This window comes from Dipodomys spectabilis, unplaced genomic scaffold (genome assembly GCF_019054845.1).
Source record: "Dipodomys spectabilis isolate Male_0828 unplaced genomic scaffold, ASM1905484v1 ptg000095l, whole genome shotgun sequence".
In the NCBI taxonomy this organism is placed as follows: domain Eukaryota; kingdom Metazoa; phylum Chordata; class Mammalia; order Rodentia; family Heteromyidae; genus Dipodomys; species Dipodomys spectabilis.
This window is the reverse complement of record NW_024870772.1, coordinates 30,561,651-30,580,777: the sequence shown is the minus strand read 5'-3', so window position 1 is coordinate 30,580,777 and position 19,127 is coordinate 30,561,651. Positions and strand designations below refer to the sequence as shown.

At 40.1% G+C, this 19,127-nt stretch overlaps 1 protein-coding gene and 1 non-coding gene across 2 annotated transcripts in view; both read left to right on the top strand.

Annotated features, from left to right (window-relative positions):
* Usp12 (ubiquitin specific peptidase 12) overlaps positions 1-19,127 on the top strand; it is a 90,891-nt gene that overhangs the window by 8,612 nt on the left and 63,152 nt on the right. The gene's annotated exons all lie outside the window — the stretch shown is intronic.
* Positions 7,766-7,867, top strand: LOC122112951. Its single transcript, XR_006148326.1, has one exon. It is a non-coding gene; the product is annotated as a U6 spliceosomal RNA (small nuclear RNA).

Here is a 19,127-nt window from a genome sequence, read left to right as displayed (position 1 = left end):
TTCTTGGACTGGAAGAAGGGTATTTGAATGTGTAGTACTTTTAAGTGTGTAAGAAAGTGTTATTAAGAGCCAGATTATTACAAAGATTTATGGATTCCTGGATTGAAAACTCAGTCAGAGACTTATCATATAAGACTTGATCCTTTAGTTACTTGTGCACAGAATTTGTATTAGAAGGAGGTAGGGGTGATGATTTATGTAAATAATTTGTTTAGGAAGAAGAGCTGTTAGTAATTTGGAAGAAAAATAAGGGAATGTTTTCACAAAAGATTCGATCAAGATCAACAGTCCTGTGAACTCTTTGTGGCCTGGGTGGTGGTGTGGCTATAATTCTAGCACTTGGGAGGCTGAGGCAGGGGATTGAGAGTTCTATTGGAAAGCCAGTTTGGACTACATAGGGAGATTCTGTCTTTAAAAAAAAGGTGAAAAAAAATGACTCCTGTGGTAGTATAGGACCCAAGATACTTAATAAAGAAAATGATTGTATGAGTGTAAGAGCTCCTCTGTTTACTCATTTATGCTTTTCTCTATCAAGACTGTCTTTTCCAAAACGTATGTCATGTTTAAAGAACTGGTATATTAGATTTTCCATCTGTAGTGATCCATCTGTCTAAAACTATCCTGCCAGTAAAATTAATTTCCAACTTCAGAAGTAGATGTTTGTTTCTGTGATAACTGACAGATGTTCTTACTGAAATACTTCATGAGGAAGGGGGATCGCTCTTGCATTTCCTGCTTGCAAATAGTGGCTTTAATCATAGCATCTTTTTGGTAGTGAGTAAGTAGTTTGCACTAAGTAGTTTTAGGAAGTACTAATGAAGACCTCCATGTATTGGTATACATAGTTTGTGAGAACATAGAGGTGGCTGTGATATGCCTTGGTCTGTGGAGCTTCTCAGTGTGTCCTCACTGGGTCGCAGGTGTGTGGAGATAGTAATCCTTTTGGCCCCATGGGCAGCCAGGACGTATCTGGATGGAGGAGGAGTTATGTACTAGTTCCACCCAGGTATGAATGGACTTGTCTATCTTGAGGACGCTACAGAGATTATTTTCTGAATATGCCTCAATTAAAAGGATGTTGGGAACCAGTTCTATTTATGGGTGTCATAGAGAATAGACATATAAAACAAGTGAATGCCTAAGAGGTGGTTTTCTTATTAATGTGAGTAGTGGTCACTGTACATAAAAGAAAGTGGCATTTCTGTGTGAGAGAGAACAGTCATTTACTGTGTGGTCTGGAAGGGGCGGAATTCCAGACAAGAGCAAACGTATGGATGGAGTCATGGGATAATGTCTTACTTTTATATTCTTTTGGGGCTTTGGCATGGAAGGAGTCTTGTGAGAAATAAAGCTAGAGAAAAAGAAGAGAGTATTTCTAGAAGTATCAAGAAGAGTTTACCAACTGTGGGCTCTGTTATATAGTCATCATTAAGTATGTATTCAATCTGAGGAAATGTAAGTCCAAAGGAAAATTGTGGGGATATAAGAAACAATGGAAGCGTGGTGTGGCATATCTCTATAATTCCAGCACTTAGGGAGGTTGAAACATGTAGATGAAGAGTTCAAGGCCAAACAAAATACTTCCCTGTTAAAAAAAGAGAAAAAAAGTGGGGGTCTGGGAAGGTGGCTCAGTGGTAGAGTGCTTGCCTAGCATGCAGAAGCCTTGGGTTCGATTCCTCAGTACCACATAAACAGAAAAAGCCAGAAGTAGCTTTGTGGTTCAATTGGTAAAATACTAGCTTTGAGCAAAAGAAGCTTAGGGACAGTGCCCAGGCCCTGAGTTCAAGCCCAGGACTGGCCAAAAGGAAAAAAAAAAAGAATTGATAGGTAAATTTAATTGCATTGATTGTTAAAATGTTATTTGTATTTAAAATGACAGAAGATGGGCTGGGAAGGTGGCTCAGTGGTAGAGTGCTTGCATAGCATGCATGAGGCCCTGGGTTCAATTCCTCAGCCTCACATAAGCCCAGGCCCAGAGTTCAAGACCCATGATCGACAAAAAGAAAAAAAAAAAAAGAGTGTTGGGCTTTCCTGTCTGGACTGGCTTTGAACCATGATCCTCAGATCTTAGCCTCCTGAGTAGCAAAGAATACAGATGTGAGCTACAGGTGCCCAGCTAAATTTTGTTGGTCTGTGTGTGTGTGTGTGTGTGTGTGTGTGTGTGTTTGTGTGAGCATGTGCATGTGCATATTTGTTTTTTTGTTGTTGTTGGTTGTTGGGGGGTGGGGCTTGAACTCAGGTTCTGGGTACTGTCCCTGAGCTTTTTTTGCTCAAAGCTAGCACACTACCACTTTGAAGCCATAGGTCCACTTCTGGTTTTCTGATGGTTAATTAGAGATGAGTCTCATGGATTTTCCTGCTGGGGTAACTTCAAACTGTGATTCTCAGATTTAGGATTACAGAGATAAGCTACTAGTGCTCTACCAATATGTGTATATTTTAATATCATCATTACTATTTGGACCTCTTAAGAGAAGGACAGATGAGAGGTACATTAAAATATAATAAGCAGTAATAATTACAAGAAGTTGTCTTGACAAAAGTGTAGTTATTTCATAGATTAGAATAAGTATTTTAATCATTCTAGATTTAGGGTGCTTGGGTAATCTATGAAGCAGAGTTTTTGATGACTCTTAATATTCTTGCTCCTTTGTTAGGAATTTATGGTTCCTGTTGCTTTCTCATTCCCCTTTAAATAAGTTATCTTTGGACTTAGATCTCTTGCTAATACACATTTCTTGGCCATTTTATTTGTGCTGTAAGGTAGTAGTTAGCTGCTTGTGTCAGCGCATTCCCTGTAGTTCCCTCCTGGTAACTTTGTGTGTGTGACTGCCAGTACTGGGGATTGAACTCAGGGACTCCTGCTATTGCCTGGCTTTTTTGCTTTGGCTTTATGAGCAATGTGCCACTTGAACCATCTTTTCAGTTCTAGCTTTTTTGCTGGTTGGAGATAAGTCTCAGATTTGTCTCCCCAGGTTGCCTTCAAACCTCAATTCTCAGATCCCAGCCCCCTGAGTTTATCTAGGATTATAGGCATGAGCCACCAGTACCTTGCAAAACTTTTTTTTTTTTTTTTTTTTTGTGTAGGTTGTGGGGCTTGAACTCTGGGCCTCGGGGCTGTCCTTCAGCTCTTCAGCTCAAGGCGGGCACTCTACCACTTGAGCCACAGTGCAATTTCCAGTTTCTGGTAGTTTATTGGAGATAAGAGTGTCAATGGACTTTCCTGCTTGGGCTGGCTTTGAACCGTTATCCTCAGATCTCAGCCTCCTGAGTAGCTATGATTACAGGTGTGAGGCACCAGCACATGGCTTGCATAACTTTTTATAAAGGTCTGAAATTATAGGAGTAGTCCATAGTATTGGTCTACCTGGATTTTTTAGGGATCACTGGAAAGAGAACTTTTTTTAATTTTCTCAAATAAGAAAGAGCCCATCTGGATACCTGTAAGCAGTAAAGTCAAGTCTTAGGGACAGGAAGAGAATAAAAAAGCCTTCTGTTCTTTAAAATGGGAAATATGTTTATAACTTGAGATTTTTTTTTTTTTTTGGCTGGTCATAGGCCTTGAACTCTGGGCCTGGGTGCTGTGGCTAGTGCTCTACCACTTGGGCCACAGAACCACTTCCAGTTTTCTGGAAGTTTATTGGAAATAGAGTCTCATGACTTTCCTGCCCGGGCTGGCTTTGAACTATGATCCTCAGATCTCAGCCTCCTGAGTAGCTAGGATTACAGGCGTGAGCCACCAATGCCCAGCTGGAGATTTTTGCAGATGAAATTTTTTTCTGTTTTGTTATTATTTTTATTTTTTTGCGGGTCCGGTTATGGGGCCTGAACTCTGGACCTGGGCGCTGTCCCTCAGCTCTTCAGCTCAAGGCTAGCACTCTACTACTTGAGCCACAGCGCCACTTCCAGCTTTTTTCTTTTTTGCTTATGTGGTGCTGAGGAATCGAACCCAGGGACTCAGGCATTCAAGGCAAGCGCTCTACCAGTGAGCCACCTTCCCAGCCCTGTTTTGTTATTATTTTTTATTTATTACTTTTTGAGTGTCCTGGGGTTTGAACTCATGGCCTGGATACTGTCCTTGAGTCTCTTTGTGCTCAAGCTAGTGTTCTACCACTTGAGCCACAGTGCCACTTCTGGGTTTTGAGTGGTTATTAGAGATAAGAGTCTTATGGGGACTGTTCTGCCTGGGGTTGGCTTCAAACTTTGATCCTCAGATCTCAGCCTCCTAAGTAGTTAGGATTACAGGTTTGAGCTGCTGGTACCCAGCTGCATGTATTTCTTGGAAAGAGTTCAGTTTACTAGTTTAATTTGTTTTTATTATGGTTTTAAAATTGGAATAGTTTCTATCTTCCTTATAGAGAACCCAACTGAACAAGACCTGCCTTGCTTTCAGAAGACTGCTGCCAGTGTCTTGACTTACTACTCAACCTACAACTTGTGCTTAAAACCTTAACCTTAGTTACTTATTTGCATAATTCTCTTGTTCAAAGACGTCATAGATTGCCCTTTTAAATTACAGATATGGAAGTGTAATGACTCACCTTTTTTTTGTTCTCTGTATCGTTTGTTTGTTTGTTTATTTATTAATTTTTGGGTCCAGTCGTGGGGCCTGACCTCTCTCCCTCAGCTCTTCAGCTCAAGGCTAGCGCTCTACCACTTGAGCCACAGTGCCACTTACGGCTTTTTTTCTTTTTGCTTATGTGGTGCTGAGGAATCGAACCCAGGGCCTCAGGCACCTTCCCAGCTCTGTATAGTTTATTTTAATGTTAATATCTTTCTTTTTGGTGCCAGTGTCTTGCTCTGAGCTCCATTACAATCGTGCATCTCCACACCTTGCCTGTCTGATTATTATTTCATTGTTCTCCCCTCCAGGTTTGTTGAGGCATAATTCACAAAATTGTCCATTTAAAAATTACTTTTGATCTTAAAGGGCTTGGTTTAGAGTACTGCTCCTTCTAAACCTACTGAGGCTCTTGCTATGAACAGGTTTTACTTTCTTGTGACCTGAGGCCTCACTTCTGTTTTTTTTCTTTTTTCAGGGTTTCATGCCAGATGTTAGTTGTGCTAATAACTACTGTCTTGGGAACTGGGTTATAGTTAATGTCTTCACTGCTGCTAGTGTGACAGCTCTAGAGCTTTTAACTCTGGGCCTTTTACTTTGGCCTAGCTTTTTCATTAAATGCAGGCTCCCTATCATACCTACAGAGTTTATTTTAATCCCTCTCCTTTGAACCATGATCCTCAGATCTCAGCCACCTGCGTAGTTAGGATTACAGGCATCCAGCCAGGGCTGGCTCATGTTTTTGCTTTCTTTCTGTTCAAGGCTGAGGCTGTACCACTTGAGCCACACCTATACTTCCAACTATTTTCTGGTTTATTGGAGACGAGTATCTTGGATTTGTGTCTCCTTGGCTGGGTTCTAAATAAGATCCTCAGATCTCATGCTTTAATTATTTTTCAGATAAGGATCTTCCTCTTAACTTTTTGCCTGGGACATTTCTCAGACCTTAAGCCCCCTACCTTCAACTCCCAAATAGCAGGATTTATAGTTATGTGCCACCATGCTCAGCTCCTGGGTGCATTTTTGATTGACATTAGTGTTACCAAGACTTTCTACACATGTTAGTGGACATTCACAGAGAAGGCTAGAATTGCATAGGTATGGCCTACTTGAGAAATTTAATAATAGAACATTAGTATGGCCCCAGAATTCTATGCTTATAATAAGTGGAATGGTGGTTGGTAAGTATTTTTGCCATATTTGGGAACCATGTATGTTTAATATTGACTCTGGAAAATAACAGCATGGCCTGAGTATTTTTAGAAATGAGTAGCAAATAGTACTGAATAAGTTGTTTCTTTACTAGCATAATGAGGAATCTGAAAATTAATTTGAGTTACTCAGGTTTAACTATGTATCTTTTTTTGGTTGGTGGGGTAGGTGATAACTAGGGTTTGATTCAGGGCCTTGCACTTCTTTGTCAGGTGCTTTACCACTTGAATCGTGTTTCTGTTCCTTTTTGTTTTAGTTATTTTTGGCAAAGAGTCTTGCCTGTATTCCTGTCTGGCTTTTGACCATAAACCTTCTCATCTCTGCCTCCCTCATCCTGAGGTAGCTAGAATGACAGGCATCTGACACCTGTCTACGCCCAATGGGGTGTATGTGTGTGTGTGTGTGTTCCGTATATATATATATAATATATATATATATATTATATATATATATGCTGCATAGATATATACATACATATGTGTGTATGCATATATTTGCTACTGGTCCTGGGGCTAGAATACAGGGCTCCAGTGCTGTCTCTGAGCTTTTTTGCTCAAGACTAGCATCTACCACCTGAGCCACAGCTCTACTTCCAGCTTTTTGGTGATTAATTGAAGAGTCTCATGGACTTTTCTTCCCAGGCTGGCTTCGAACCACGATCCTCAGATCTCAGCCTCCTGAATAGCTAGGATTACAAGTGAGCTACCGGTGCTTGGAGTAGTGGTATATTAAAACTTAATATGGCATATATGATTACCTTGGAAATAGTGTTATGTTTAAGTCTTTATTTGAAAAAACTTTCCCTATTTATTTGATATGATATCTCAGTGTTGCCTGGGCTGGTCTCTAAACTTGGGCTCAAGTGATTGTCTAACTTTAACCTCTCAAGTAGATGGGACTATATGTCTGTGCTTCATTTACTACTTTAGGAAGTACAAAATTATATTAGGTAAACTATCTTACCTATGAAGAGGAAGGGCAGGTTTGTTTTCCATTGGTATTAAGTACAGTGACTTGAGGTTTAGACTCGTCCCAAACTCTATCTAGTGCTTTTGTCTCTGGACCATACTACTTGTAACATAGGTATAAGTACTTCTTCCATCTATAACTACAAGTATCATTTACTTGAAACACCACACACACACACACACACACACACACACACACACACACACACACAACCTTTGAGTTTCAGTCGTTGTTGAAATTGCTCATCTCAAATGGCTTTATGTGGTTGTGTCTATAGATTGTATTTGCTTCCTATATCTTAAGTATGAGTCCCTTCATTTTTATCACAGTTTACCTGTTGAAGACATCACTTGTCCCATAGCTTTTCCTCATTTTCTGTACTTTGCTGATTACATCCCTGAGTGATACTTAACATGTATTTACTGTAAAATGAGCAAATATGGCTAGTGAAATCATTTGGTATCTGACAAGATGGACACAAATATTTCTCATCGACTTCCTGTGGCTCATCTGCATGTTGTTGATGTTATATGGCTTTTGGATGACGTTATAAATATCCAAATAGCCCTTGGCCGAACAAAGGTTCCCTACCTCTGCTAGCTAGAGGCTTGATCCACATTCCTTGATATTTTGGAAGAGGGAAGAGTGGTGGTGAAAAGCAGTTGGTATGTAGTTCTTGTCACATCACTCTGTGGTGGCATATAGCATCCTGTCCCTTGTCATGGAGAAGTGACAGTTGGCTTCCAGTTGTCTGTAAGACTTCTATTATACTACCAGGCAGCTTTTCGCCAAGTGGTTTTTAGCAGCTGTTGATAATTGTCCATGGATCCAGTATTTCATTAGGGATTCAGAATAGTTTGTAACTACTTTAAAATGTATTTTGTAAAGATAAAAACATTTAGAGACAATGTAGACTTACATTGTTAGGCTCCAAGCTGTATAAATAGAAACTACATTTGCAGAGTATTTTCATAATTGTATTCCTAAAAGAATAGGGTAGAGCTTAAAAATAAAAGTTAAGCCATGCTTGCTTCGGCAGCACATATGCTAAAATTGGAATGATACAAAGAAGGTTAATATGGCTTCTGTGTAAGAATGACACACAAAAAAGTATCTTCAATTCCTCCCTTATTTCCTTCCCTCTTTCCTTCCTCTTTCCCCTCTTTCCTCCTTTTTTCCTCTCTTCCTCTTAAGTGTCTCATAGACTTTTCCTGCTTGGGCTGGCTTTGAATTGTGACCCTAGATCTAGCCACGAGTAGCTAGGACTACAAGCATGAACAGTGCCTGGCTATCATTTTCACTTTCTTAAGCATATAATTTGGAAATTAAATGTACATCAGATGTACCTTTCCTTTCAGATGCGGTGATAATAAAATGCATTCATTTATTTATTGCCAGTCTTGGGGCTTGAGCTCAAGGCCTGGACACTGTCCCTGAGCTTTTTTCTCAAGCCTTGCACTCAAAACACTTGAGCCACAGCCCCACTTCTGGCTTTTTCTGCTTATGTGGTAGTAAGGATTTGAACCCAGGGCTTCATACATGCTAGGCAAACACTCTACCACACTAAGCCATATTCCCAGTCCTTATTTATCTATTTATTTATTTATGCTAGTACTAAGGTTTGAACTTATGGCCTTACTCAGCCTTTTCTTTTTTTTTGGGTCCGGTTGTGGGGCCTGAACTCTGGGCCTGGGCGCTGTCCCTCAGCTCTTCAGCTCAAGGCTAGCGCTCTACCACTTGAGCCACAGCGCCACTTCCGGCTTTTTTTTTTCTTTTTGCTTATGCGGTGCTGAGGAATCGAACCCAGGGTCTCAGGCATGCAAGGCAAGTGCTCTACCACTGAGCCACCTTCCCAGCCCCTTACTCAGCCTTTTCTGCTCAATGCTGGCACTCTACCATGTTGATACACAAATTTAGTTCTGGCCTTTTCTGCTTAATTGGAGATTAGTCTCCAGGATTTATCTGCTTGGGCTGGCTTTGGACCTTGATCCTCAGATCTCAGCTTTCTGTATAGGTAGGATTACAGTCATAAGCCACCAGCACCAGGCTTATATTGTTTGTAATATTCAAATTTGTTTATATTACTTTCCAATTGAGGTTGTAACTAATGACTCCGAACTTTAGTTGATGGTCATAATCCATCCATTACTCCCCAATTCATTGCTTCAGTATTCTAGAGGTCAGAAATTGAAATGTTTTTTACTTTTTCTTTACCTTGTTGAATTTCTAGAAATTACACTTGTTACTGAACTCTTGATCCCTCTTGAATCTTCAACTAGAATGGCAGTTATTCAAATTGTTCTGATACTGACTTGTCCTCCTTCTTCTTAAGCTCACACTACCCTTGTAATTACACAGAGTACACCTGGATAATACAGGATAATCTGTCCAAATCAAGGCCATTTGATTTAAGCAACCTTAATTCCTTTGCAATTGTAATTCCCCCTTACCATGCAACATAACCTAGTTACGAGTTCTAGGTATTTGAGCATGGACTTTTAGGGGGGTCTGTCATTTTCTTTTACTGCATTATGGGTACATTAAAAAACCAGCAAACCAGCATCAGATTAAATGTGCAAAATTGATTTTTTTTCTACCTTCAATGAGTTTGGGGTTGTGGTAAGGAACTGGAAAGAAGTAGAGCAGATTTGGGCTGGGAAGGTGGCTCAGTGGTAGAGCGCTTGCCTTGCATGCCTGAGGCCCTGGGTTCAATTCCTCAGCACCACATAAGCAAAAAGCAAAAAGCCGGAAGTGGCGCTGTGGCTCAAGTGGTAGAGCGATAGCCTTGAGCTGAAGAGCTGAGGGACAGTGCCCAGGCCCAGAGTTCAGGCCCCATGACCACCGGACCCCCTCCCCCCCCCCCCAAAAAAAAAGAGCAGATTTGTTATAACACACCTTAGCACTAAATGAATGTGAGAGGTGGTTATTGTCTGTTGTAGTTATAGGGGACAATGGGAACTTGGGCTTCAAATGCTGTTAACGTACTTCCAATTAAAGTAAGATAAAAGTAAAGATGCACCTAAGTGGAGCCTTCTGGAAAATCAGCTGTTATTGTATTGTATTACCACTCTATAAGTAAGGAGAGGCTTTGTTGCATGAGAGGTTATGAAAATGTGGGTTATTCTAACACTGCACGGTCTTGCTCAACAGAAACTATGTGGAATGTATTTTAGGATTTTAAGATTAGATCAAACTTCTTATGTTTAGAATAAGGTGATAAGTGAGTTTCACGTAAACATAATTGTGAGTTTAACCAGACTAAGCAGATAGTGTCTCCTAAGGGAGGAAGAGAGGAGGAAAGGCCACCTGATGACATAGAGGATGTGGAGATTCCTGAGGGATATGAGATGGATGTTAATGGTTAAGGATAGTATAGAAGAAACTCTTAACTTGAAGATTGCCACATCTTACAAGGTTTTTCTAAGTTATTAAAGAACTGAGACAGTTAGATTTGAAATTTCAGGAAACTTATGAGAAACAGAATGAGGCAGAAAACCCTGGACATGTCAGGAGGTGGTGACTCACGCCTGTAATCCTAGTTACTCAGGAGACTGAGATCTGGAGGATCGTGGTTCAAAGCGGCCTAGGAAGACATTTGAAAGATGTATCACAAATTAACCAGCCAGAAGCCAGAAGTGGTGCTGTGGCTCAAGTAGTAGAGTTCTAACCACGAGTGAAGAAGCTCAGGGGCACTGCCCAGGCCCTGAGTTCAAGCCCCAGTACTTGTGTGCACACACGCATGTATGTGCTTGTGTACATACACACACAAACACACACACCCCTGGAATTTTATGTTTTCATTTTTGAATTTGGAGGATAATCAACAGAGCAAGAGTGGCTAGGAAAAGACATTAGAGAAAAATCTAGTAAATATTTGTGTTTGTTGGACTGTACAAGAGCTGTTCTTAAGGCAGATTTGGTTTTGTTAGAGATGAGTCAACCCTTCCAACTACCCTTTCTGACTTTCTCTCTTGTTCTCCCACCCTATATTATCTGTTTTTGTAGTTAAAGTGTTTATAGAATTTTGTGCTTTTCATCTAGGCCATCAAATTTGTTGACATACAGTAGTTTGGGTTAAAAAAATTCTTTTTGCTCAGTTCATTAGTAATATCTTTAGTGTCTGATTGTAATTGAGTCAGTTACAATTTTGTTTCTTGGCCATTTTCACTAAAGTTTTGTTGATTTAACTTTCTCAAATATTAATGTGGAAGCTTAGCTTATTGATTTGAGATCTTTTCTGTTTCTCAGAATAGGTGTATAGCTATAAATTTGCCTGTAAGCATTGCTCTAGCTGCATCTCATAAACTTTTAATATGCTGTGTCTATTCTCATTCACCTCAAAGTGTTTTGTTATTTGTCTTTTGGAATCTTCTTTGACCCATACATTATTTGGAAAATGATTAATTTCTAGAGTTTTCAATTTTTTCCCTGCCAATTGATTTCTAGTTTTGTTATTGTTGAAGAAAATGCTTTGTGTAGGTTGGCCTACGCAGAGTTTCACTGTGTAGCCTAGAATGATCTTGAAATCAATCCACCTCCTAAGCATCTAGACTGCTATGATTACAAGTGTGGGAATCACCACATTTGGCTTTGATTTCAGCTCTTAAAATTTTATTGATGTTGATTTTATGGACTGGCTTATTATCCTGAGAATGCTCCAAGTGAACTTGAAAGACTAATCTTTTCTGTTGTTGAGTGAAGTGTTCTGTAGGTAACTGTTAGGTCTACAGTTAGTTGGTTTAGTGTGTTATTTATCTGATGTTGTCTAATTTTCTATCTATTGACAAATGTGATACTAAAATCTCCATTATTATTGTCAAATTGTCTATTTCTCCCTTCAATTCTGTTGAATTTTGCATCATATATTTTACGTTTCTCTTATTTAGGTGCATATGTTTGCACTTGTTATATCTCCCTGAGATATTCTTTTATAATTATGAATATCTCTTTTAGAAGAAGAAAAAGTTTTGGTGGTGCTGGGGACAGAACCTTGTTGAGTGCAAGGCAAGCTTTTTAAGACACCCTCTAGTTGGACTTTTTTTTAAATTAATACATTTTGTAGCCAAGTATGCTGGTACCTTCTTATAATCCTAGCACCTAGGAGGATCATGAGTTGAGGTCAGTCTAGGCTATAGTGATGAAAGGGTTTGATCAAAAATTAATAAGCCAGGCACCAGTAGCTCATGCCTATAATCTTAGCTAGCAGGAGGCTGAGATCTGAAGATCATGGTTTGAAGCCAGCCTGGACAAGAAAGTTGCTGTGAGACTCTTAACTCCATTTAACTACCAAAAAGGGAAAAAAACTGAGGGACAGCAGTGAGGCCCTGGGTTCAAGCCCCAGGACCAGCAACAAAATTTATTTATGTTTTTGGTGGGTTCTGGCTTTGAATTGTGATCCTCAGATCTTAGCTTCCTGATTACAGGCATGTGCCCCCAGCCCCTAACCAGTTTTTTTTTTTTTGGGTGGGGGGGGCTGTTGTAGGTATAGCTGCTCCAGCTTTCCGGTAGTGCTTGTTTGCTTGAGATGTTTTTTTATCATTTGCCTTTCAGTCAGTCTGTAGTTAGTTCCATTGCTGAATTCCACATCAGTGCACTTCAGATTGGAGATATCTGCATATGTACAGAATGTGTACAGATTTTTTTGTTACTCTTTAGACAGTATAACAACTACTGGTATAAGGAATTGTAAACCATCTAGAGATGATTTAATTATGCAAGAGGATGCACTTAGGTTCTATGCAAATACTATACAGTTTCATATTTCTTACAAGAAATTTGAACGTGTCCTAGATTTGGGTATGGGGTGGTATTCCTGGAACCTGTTCTCTGTTGATCCCAAGGGCCACTATATTTCTTTTAAGTGACTTTAAAGTGGCTTCTGTAGACAAATGGACTGTTTATGCAAAGGTGATCCTATTAAGATTATATTGCCTAGTAACGTTGTCTTTCTATGTGTAAAGCACATTCCATGATTCCTTGTTTGTATGATGATGAAACAAATGAAACTTCCCAGAATATTTACCAATTGTTAAGTGAAATATCACTATACTTTATGTTCTGTTGTTTTGGGACAAGGTCTTGCTGCCGGAACTCCTGGGCTCAATTACTTCTGTGGCTGCAGCCTCCCTAAGTAACTGTGATGACAACCATAAGTGACTAGCTTGTGACCAGCTCTGTTTGTAGAATTGTTTTTTGATCTACTCTTTTAATCTCTTGTTAGTTTGAACCAGGAGTGGGGAACCTCTTTTTTTTTTTGGCAAAAGCAATTTGTATATTTGTGACATCATGTACAAGCTTAGATTTATTCAGTATTGGCTTGAAAAGAGCTCCTAGATTTGAATGTCTGGTCTGGCTTTGCCAGGGTAGCACGTGTGTGTGTGTGTGTGTGTGTGTGTGTGTGTGTGTGTGTGTGTGTGTGTGTGTGGTGGGGGGCGAGGGCTGGTGGGGGGAGGTGTTCCCCATCCCTAGATTAGACTTTTAACGCTGCTGATTCATATAGTTGAATTTATGTCTATTTTATATTTGCTTTCTATATGTGCCATATCTTTATGTTCCTCCCTTCCCCTCTCTCCCCTCCCCTCCCTCCCCTCCCTCCCCTCCCTCCCTCCCTCCCTCCCTCCCTCCCTCCCTCCCTTCCTTCCTTCCTTCCTTCCTTCCTTCCTTCCTTCCTTCCTTCCTTCCTTCCTTCCTTCCTTCCTTCCTTCCTTCCGCCAGTCCTGGGGCTTGAACTCAGGGTCTGGCACTGTCCTTGAGCTTCTTTTGCTCAAGGCTAGCATTCTACCACTTGAGCCACAGTGCCATTTCTGGCTTTTTTCTGTTTATGTGGTACTGAGGAATCAAACCCAGGGCTTCATGCATGCTAGGCAACCACTCTACCACTAAGCCACATTTCTAGCTCTCATTGTTTTCTTTTAAGTGTGGCTTGTTTGTTTTGTTTTTTGTTTTGGTAGTACTGGGATTTACCAACTCTATTATGGGTTAAATAGTCTTTATTCACATTTTTTGGGGGAATAGAAGGGCTTTAGATTTTGAATTCTGATTTTAGTGTATATATACATAATGAGTTATCTTGAGAATGTACTTAAGTCTAAATACAAGACTTACCTATATTTCGCACACATCATGTATATATATACACATATATACATATATGTTAATATTATACAGCATTTTCAGTATTTATCATGCTGGGGGTGTCAGATATGAAATTTTCCACTCCTGTCAAGCAATTTTGGGTGTTTTGGATTTTTTTGGTAGTTCACATTTCTTTATTGAGAAAAATATTCAGTGTTACAAAATTACAATGTTTTGATAAGAGGGACTTTGTCTACTGGTTCTTAGTGACATCTATTGCATATGACCTAGATATTTCATAGTGATAAGCAGATCTAAGCAAATTTCTTCAGCATAGTAATTTAGATTGAAGGCAAGTGGGAGCTGGTTTGTGTTTAAGTTAATATTAATTTGTCTTTCTTTCTGAGAAGCTACCAAACTGGAGTAACAAGCTTTGGAGGAAAACAATTATGCAGGAAGTCTTCGAGTAACAGGTTAATTTCCAGGGATTCTCCTCCCCCCACCCCACCCCCAACTCAGTTGTTTATAGAATTTAGTCATTTTACATAGAAAATTAGACAAAAATGTCCATTTATCTTTATTGTTATTTTAGTTCAACATTATGAAAAACGTGATTCTTAGGGTTACAGTTGACATAAGAAAAAAAAATGAAGCTCAGAGTTTCATGACTTTGGCTGCCTGTCATTCTTTAAGAAGGAAACTCCCTGGGAAATATTTTGGTAAATTATTTCAGGAGATCCTGCCATTTGGAAGGATGGGATGGAGGTTCAGTAGAGTGGGAGTCTATTGGACAGAGTTGCAGTTCTTTTCTGCATTTTAATGACTGTGACCAAATCCTCTTAATCTTTTTTTTTTTTGGTCATGCTGCTTGAACTCTGGGCTTGAGCACTGTCCCTCAGCTCTTCAGTTCAAGGCTAACGCTCTACCACTTGAGCTACAGCGCCACTTCCGTTTTTTTCTAGTGGTTTATTGGAGATAAGAGTTTCACGGACTTTCTTGCCCGGGCTGACTTTGAACCGTGATCCTCAGATCTCAGCCTCCTAAGTAGCTAGGATTACAGGCATGAGCCACCGGCCCTGGCCTCTTAATCTTTTTTTAAAAATATAATACCTGCTAACAGTAGGTAATAGTTCACATTGTTTTTTACACATACTAACTAATTTTATTCCTACAACCAACTTTGGAGGTTAGCACAAAGTTGAGGTACATATTTCCCTAAGGTCATAGAATAGTCAAGCTGGTAGAGCTAGGAATCCCTCAGGTCTGGAGTCAGTCTTCATTTTAAATGCCACCCTTAGTAGTTTGTCCTCAAAATACTTCTTTAGTAACAAAATACTGTTATTGGGAGGAATAAATACAACAGTGCATGTCAGGTGTCTTGTGTAGTAAGTGGTAGTTCCTTTCTTCCAATTTTTATTTCTCTGTTAGTTACCTGTATCGTTAAAAGAAATTTTAATGAGGGTTTTTTTTTTGGGGGGGGGGTCAGTTGTGGGGCTTTGAATTTAGAGCCTGGGTGCTCATGTCCCTGTGCTCTTTTGCTCAAGGGTAGCACTCTACTACATTGAGCTGCAGTGCCACTTCTAGTTTTTGAGTAGTTAAATGGAGATAAGGGTACCCGGGCTGGCTTCAAACTGAGATCCTCACATCTCAGCCTCCTAAGGAGCTAGGATTACAGGCATGAGCCATTGGTACCTGGCTTAATGACATCTCTTGATTTGTTACAGGTTCCCGTATTTAAGCTAAAAATCCTCAGTCAAAACTTAGGTCAGGGAGTGTGGCTTAGTGGTAGAGTGCTTGCCTAGCATGCATGAAGCCCCTCCCTGGGTTCTATTCCTCAGTACCACATAAACAGAAAAAGCTGGAATTGGCACTGTGGCTCAAGTGGTAAGAGTGCTAGCCTTGAGCAAAAGAAGCCCTGGGACAGTGCCAGGCCCTGAGTTCAAGCCCCAGGACTGGTTATAAAAAAAAAAAAAACAACCCCAAAATAAAACAACAACAACAACAAAAACCTTAGGGTAGTTTTGAGGAAGGGAAAGATATGGGAATGCTCCAGGCAGCTCACAGGTAGTATCATTTGGTGCTAGACACCTCTTCCCCTGGGAAACTTCATGCCTTCTCTTTGTATTGGACACAGTTTTCTTTTCTTTAGGTTCTATTGAAGCACTTTGACCTTAGATTAAAAATATAAACATGTCTGATGAAGGAATTGAATACTAAGGAATGAATAGTATGGAGGTAGCCCTAGATACATCGTTTGATAATAGGAGCATATTTTCACGTAAGAACTCCATTTTCATATCCAAGCAAAGTGAGGGGAATTTAGTACCATCATCTAACATTCAGACCATATTCCATTTGCCCCAGTTGTTTCGGAAATGTCTTCTGTGTGGTCTCTTTGTTTGTGTGTTTAGTTTTGTTTTTGAACCACACAGTCTAATCAAGATTCATGCTTTTCATTTGGTTGTTATGTCTCTTTTAAGTTAGAGCTGTCTTTTGAGTCTCCCCCCTCCCCCCCACGACTTTGGAACAGATGGACTGGTTGCCTAGTAGAACTATTCTATATGGATTTGTCTGATTTTTCCTTTAATTTGCTCTTCTATCTTTTGTATTTCCTATAACACAGAAATTATGTCTAAAGGCTTGATTAGACTGAAGATAAACATTTTTCTTTTTCTTTTTTTTTTTGGGGGGGGTCCGGTCATGGGGCCTGAATTCTGGGCCTGGGCACTGTCCCTCAGCTCTTCAGCTCAAGGCTAGCGCTCTACCACTTGAGCCACAGCGCCACTTCCGGCTTTTTTCTTTTTGCTTATGTCGTGCTGAGGAATTGAACCCAGGGCCTCGAGCATGCAAGGCAAGTGCTCTACCACTGAGCCACCTTCCTAGCCCCAAGGTAAACATTTTTCATGAAGGATGGTTTTCTTTTTTTTGTTCGTCATAGGGCTTGAGCTCTGGGCCTGGGCACTGTCCCTGAGCTCTTCAGCTCAAGGCTAGTGCTCTACCACTTGAGCCACAGCACCACTTCTGGTTTTCTAGTGGTTTATTGGAGATAAGAGTCTCACAGACTTTCCTGCCCCAGTTGGCTTTGAACAGAGATCCTCAGATCTCAGCCTCCTGAGTAGCTAGGATTACAGGTGTAAGCCACCAGTGCTCAGCAGATGCTTTTCTTTTTCTTTTCTTTTCTTTTTTTTTTTTGCCAGTCATGGTGCCTGAACTCTGGGCCCCGGCACTGTCCCTCAGCTCTTCAGCTCAAGGCTAGTGTTCTACCACTTGAGCCACAGCACCACTTCCAGCTTTTTCTGCTTATGTGGTGCTGAGGAATCGAACCCAGGGCCTCATGCATGCAAGGCAAGCACTCTACCACTGAGCCACCTTCCTAGCCCAGATGCTTTTCTTTTTAAAGGTATTAGATTTTGTTTTGATATTTTGGCTTGAAGTCAAGTGTTGGGTACTATCCCTGAGCTTCTTTTGCTCCAGGCTAACACTCTTACCACTTGAGCCACAGTGCCAATTCCAGCTTTTTCTGCCTATGTGGTACTGAGGAATAGAACCCAGGGAGGGGCTTCATGTATGCTAGGCAAGCACTCTACCATTAAGCCACATTCCCAGTCCTAAAGGTACTAGGTTTGAACACGCTTGCTAGGCAGGTACTGTCCCACTTCTGTCTTATTTTATTTGTGCTTTTTTGTTTTGTTTTTGTTGGTTTTTTGTTTAATGCCAGTGCTAGGGCTTGAAGACTAGGAGCTGTCCATTAACTTTTTTGGTCAAGGCTAGCACCTACTACTTGAGTCACAGGTCTACTTCTGTTTTTTTGTTTTTTTTGTTAATTAGAGATAAGAGTAAGAGTCTCTTGGACTTCCCTACTTGGGCAGAATCTTCCTTCCCTCACTCCATCCCTTGCGTCAGATCCTTATGTATGCTAGACACAGTTAATTCATTAATTCATTTGCCAGTACCAGAATTTGAACTAAGTGCCTCATATGTGCTTGGCTTGCTTTCTGGACTGATACTCTACCACTTGAGCCATTCCTCAAATGCTACCTTTTGTTGGTTATTCTAGAGATGGAGTCTAGTGAACTTTTCTGCCTAGGTTGGCTTCAAACTGTGATCCTGTGTATCTCAGGTTCCTGAATAGTTAGGATTACAGATGTGAACCCCTGCTACCTGGCACAATCATTCTTTTTGGTGCACAAATAATTCTGTGGTCCGTCAATAAAAGCCTTTCTATAGTCTGGGTTCTATGATTTTCCTAATAGAATTTTCCATTTTTAGAAAATTTGAAAGTCTGAGAAGAAATTTACAAATATCTATAAATTCAGATTATTTATATTTTGCTTTGCAAATATATATTTTCATATGTGTATATTCAATTTTATTTGAAGCATTAGAGAGTAAATTGGATAAATGTGTCATATTTCCCTAGATTCAATCCCCTGCATAAAAAAAGAGTACTCTTACAATACTGGGTACAAGCCAGGCACCAGTGGCTCACTCCTGTAATCCTAGCTACTTAAGAGGCTGAGATCTAAGTATTGAGGTTCAAAGCCAGCCAGTACAGAAAAATCTGAGACTTTTACCCCCATTTCACCACCAGAAAACTGGAAGTGGAGCTGTTGCTCAAAGTGGCAGAATGCTATCCTTGAGTAAAAGAGTTCAGGGACAGCGCCCAGGCCCTGAGTTTAAGCCCCACGACCGACTGACCAAAAAAAAAAAAAAAGGAATAAGGATCCAGTCTCTTTCATAATTACAAAGTAACTTAAAAATGAGTTTAGTGGAGAAGAGTCTCATAGACTTTCTTGCCTGGGCTGGCTTAGAACCTTGATCTTCAGATCTCAGCCTCCTAAGTAGGTAGGATTACAGGCATGAGCTGCCAGTGCCCAGTAACTGTGACATTTTTGAGGAGTGCATGCTAGTTATTTTTCACAAATCTGGTTTGACTGATATTTCTTCATGATTAGATTTAGGTTATGCTTTTTAGCAGAAATACTAGTTTATCAGGTTTTTCCACTGTCAAATTATTAATGTTTTCCTCTATAATTAGTTCATTAGGGAGAAAATACTGTTGAGACCAAGTTAACATTCTGTTTTCATCAAATTGTCCTTACTAAATCTAAGCCTGTTGTTTTTGCAAGTTTTAGCTTATAGTTTATTGTAAGAAAGAAGAGTTCTTCTTTCTGTCTTGCTTGCTTGCTTGCTTGCTTGCTTTCCTTTCTTTCTCTTTCTTTCTTCCTTCCTTCCTTCCTTCCTTCCTTCCTTCCTTCCTTCCTTCCTTTCTTTCTTTCTCTTTCTTTTTCTCTTTCTCTCTCTCTTTCTT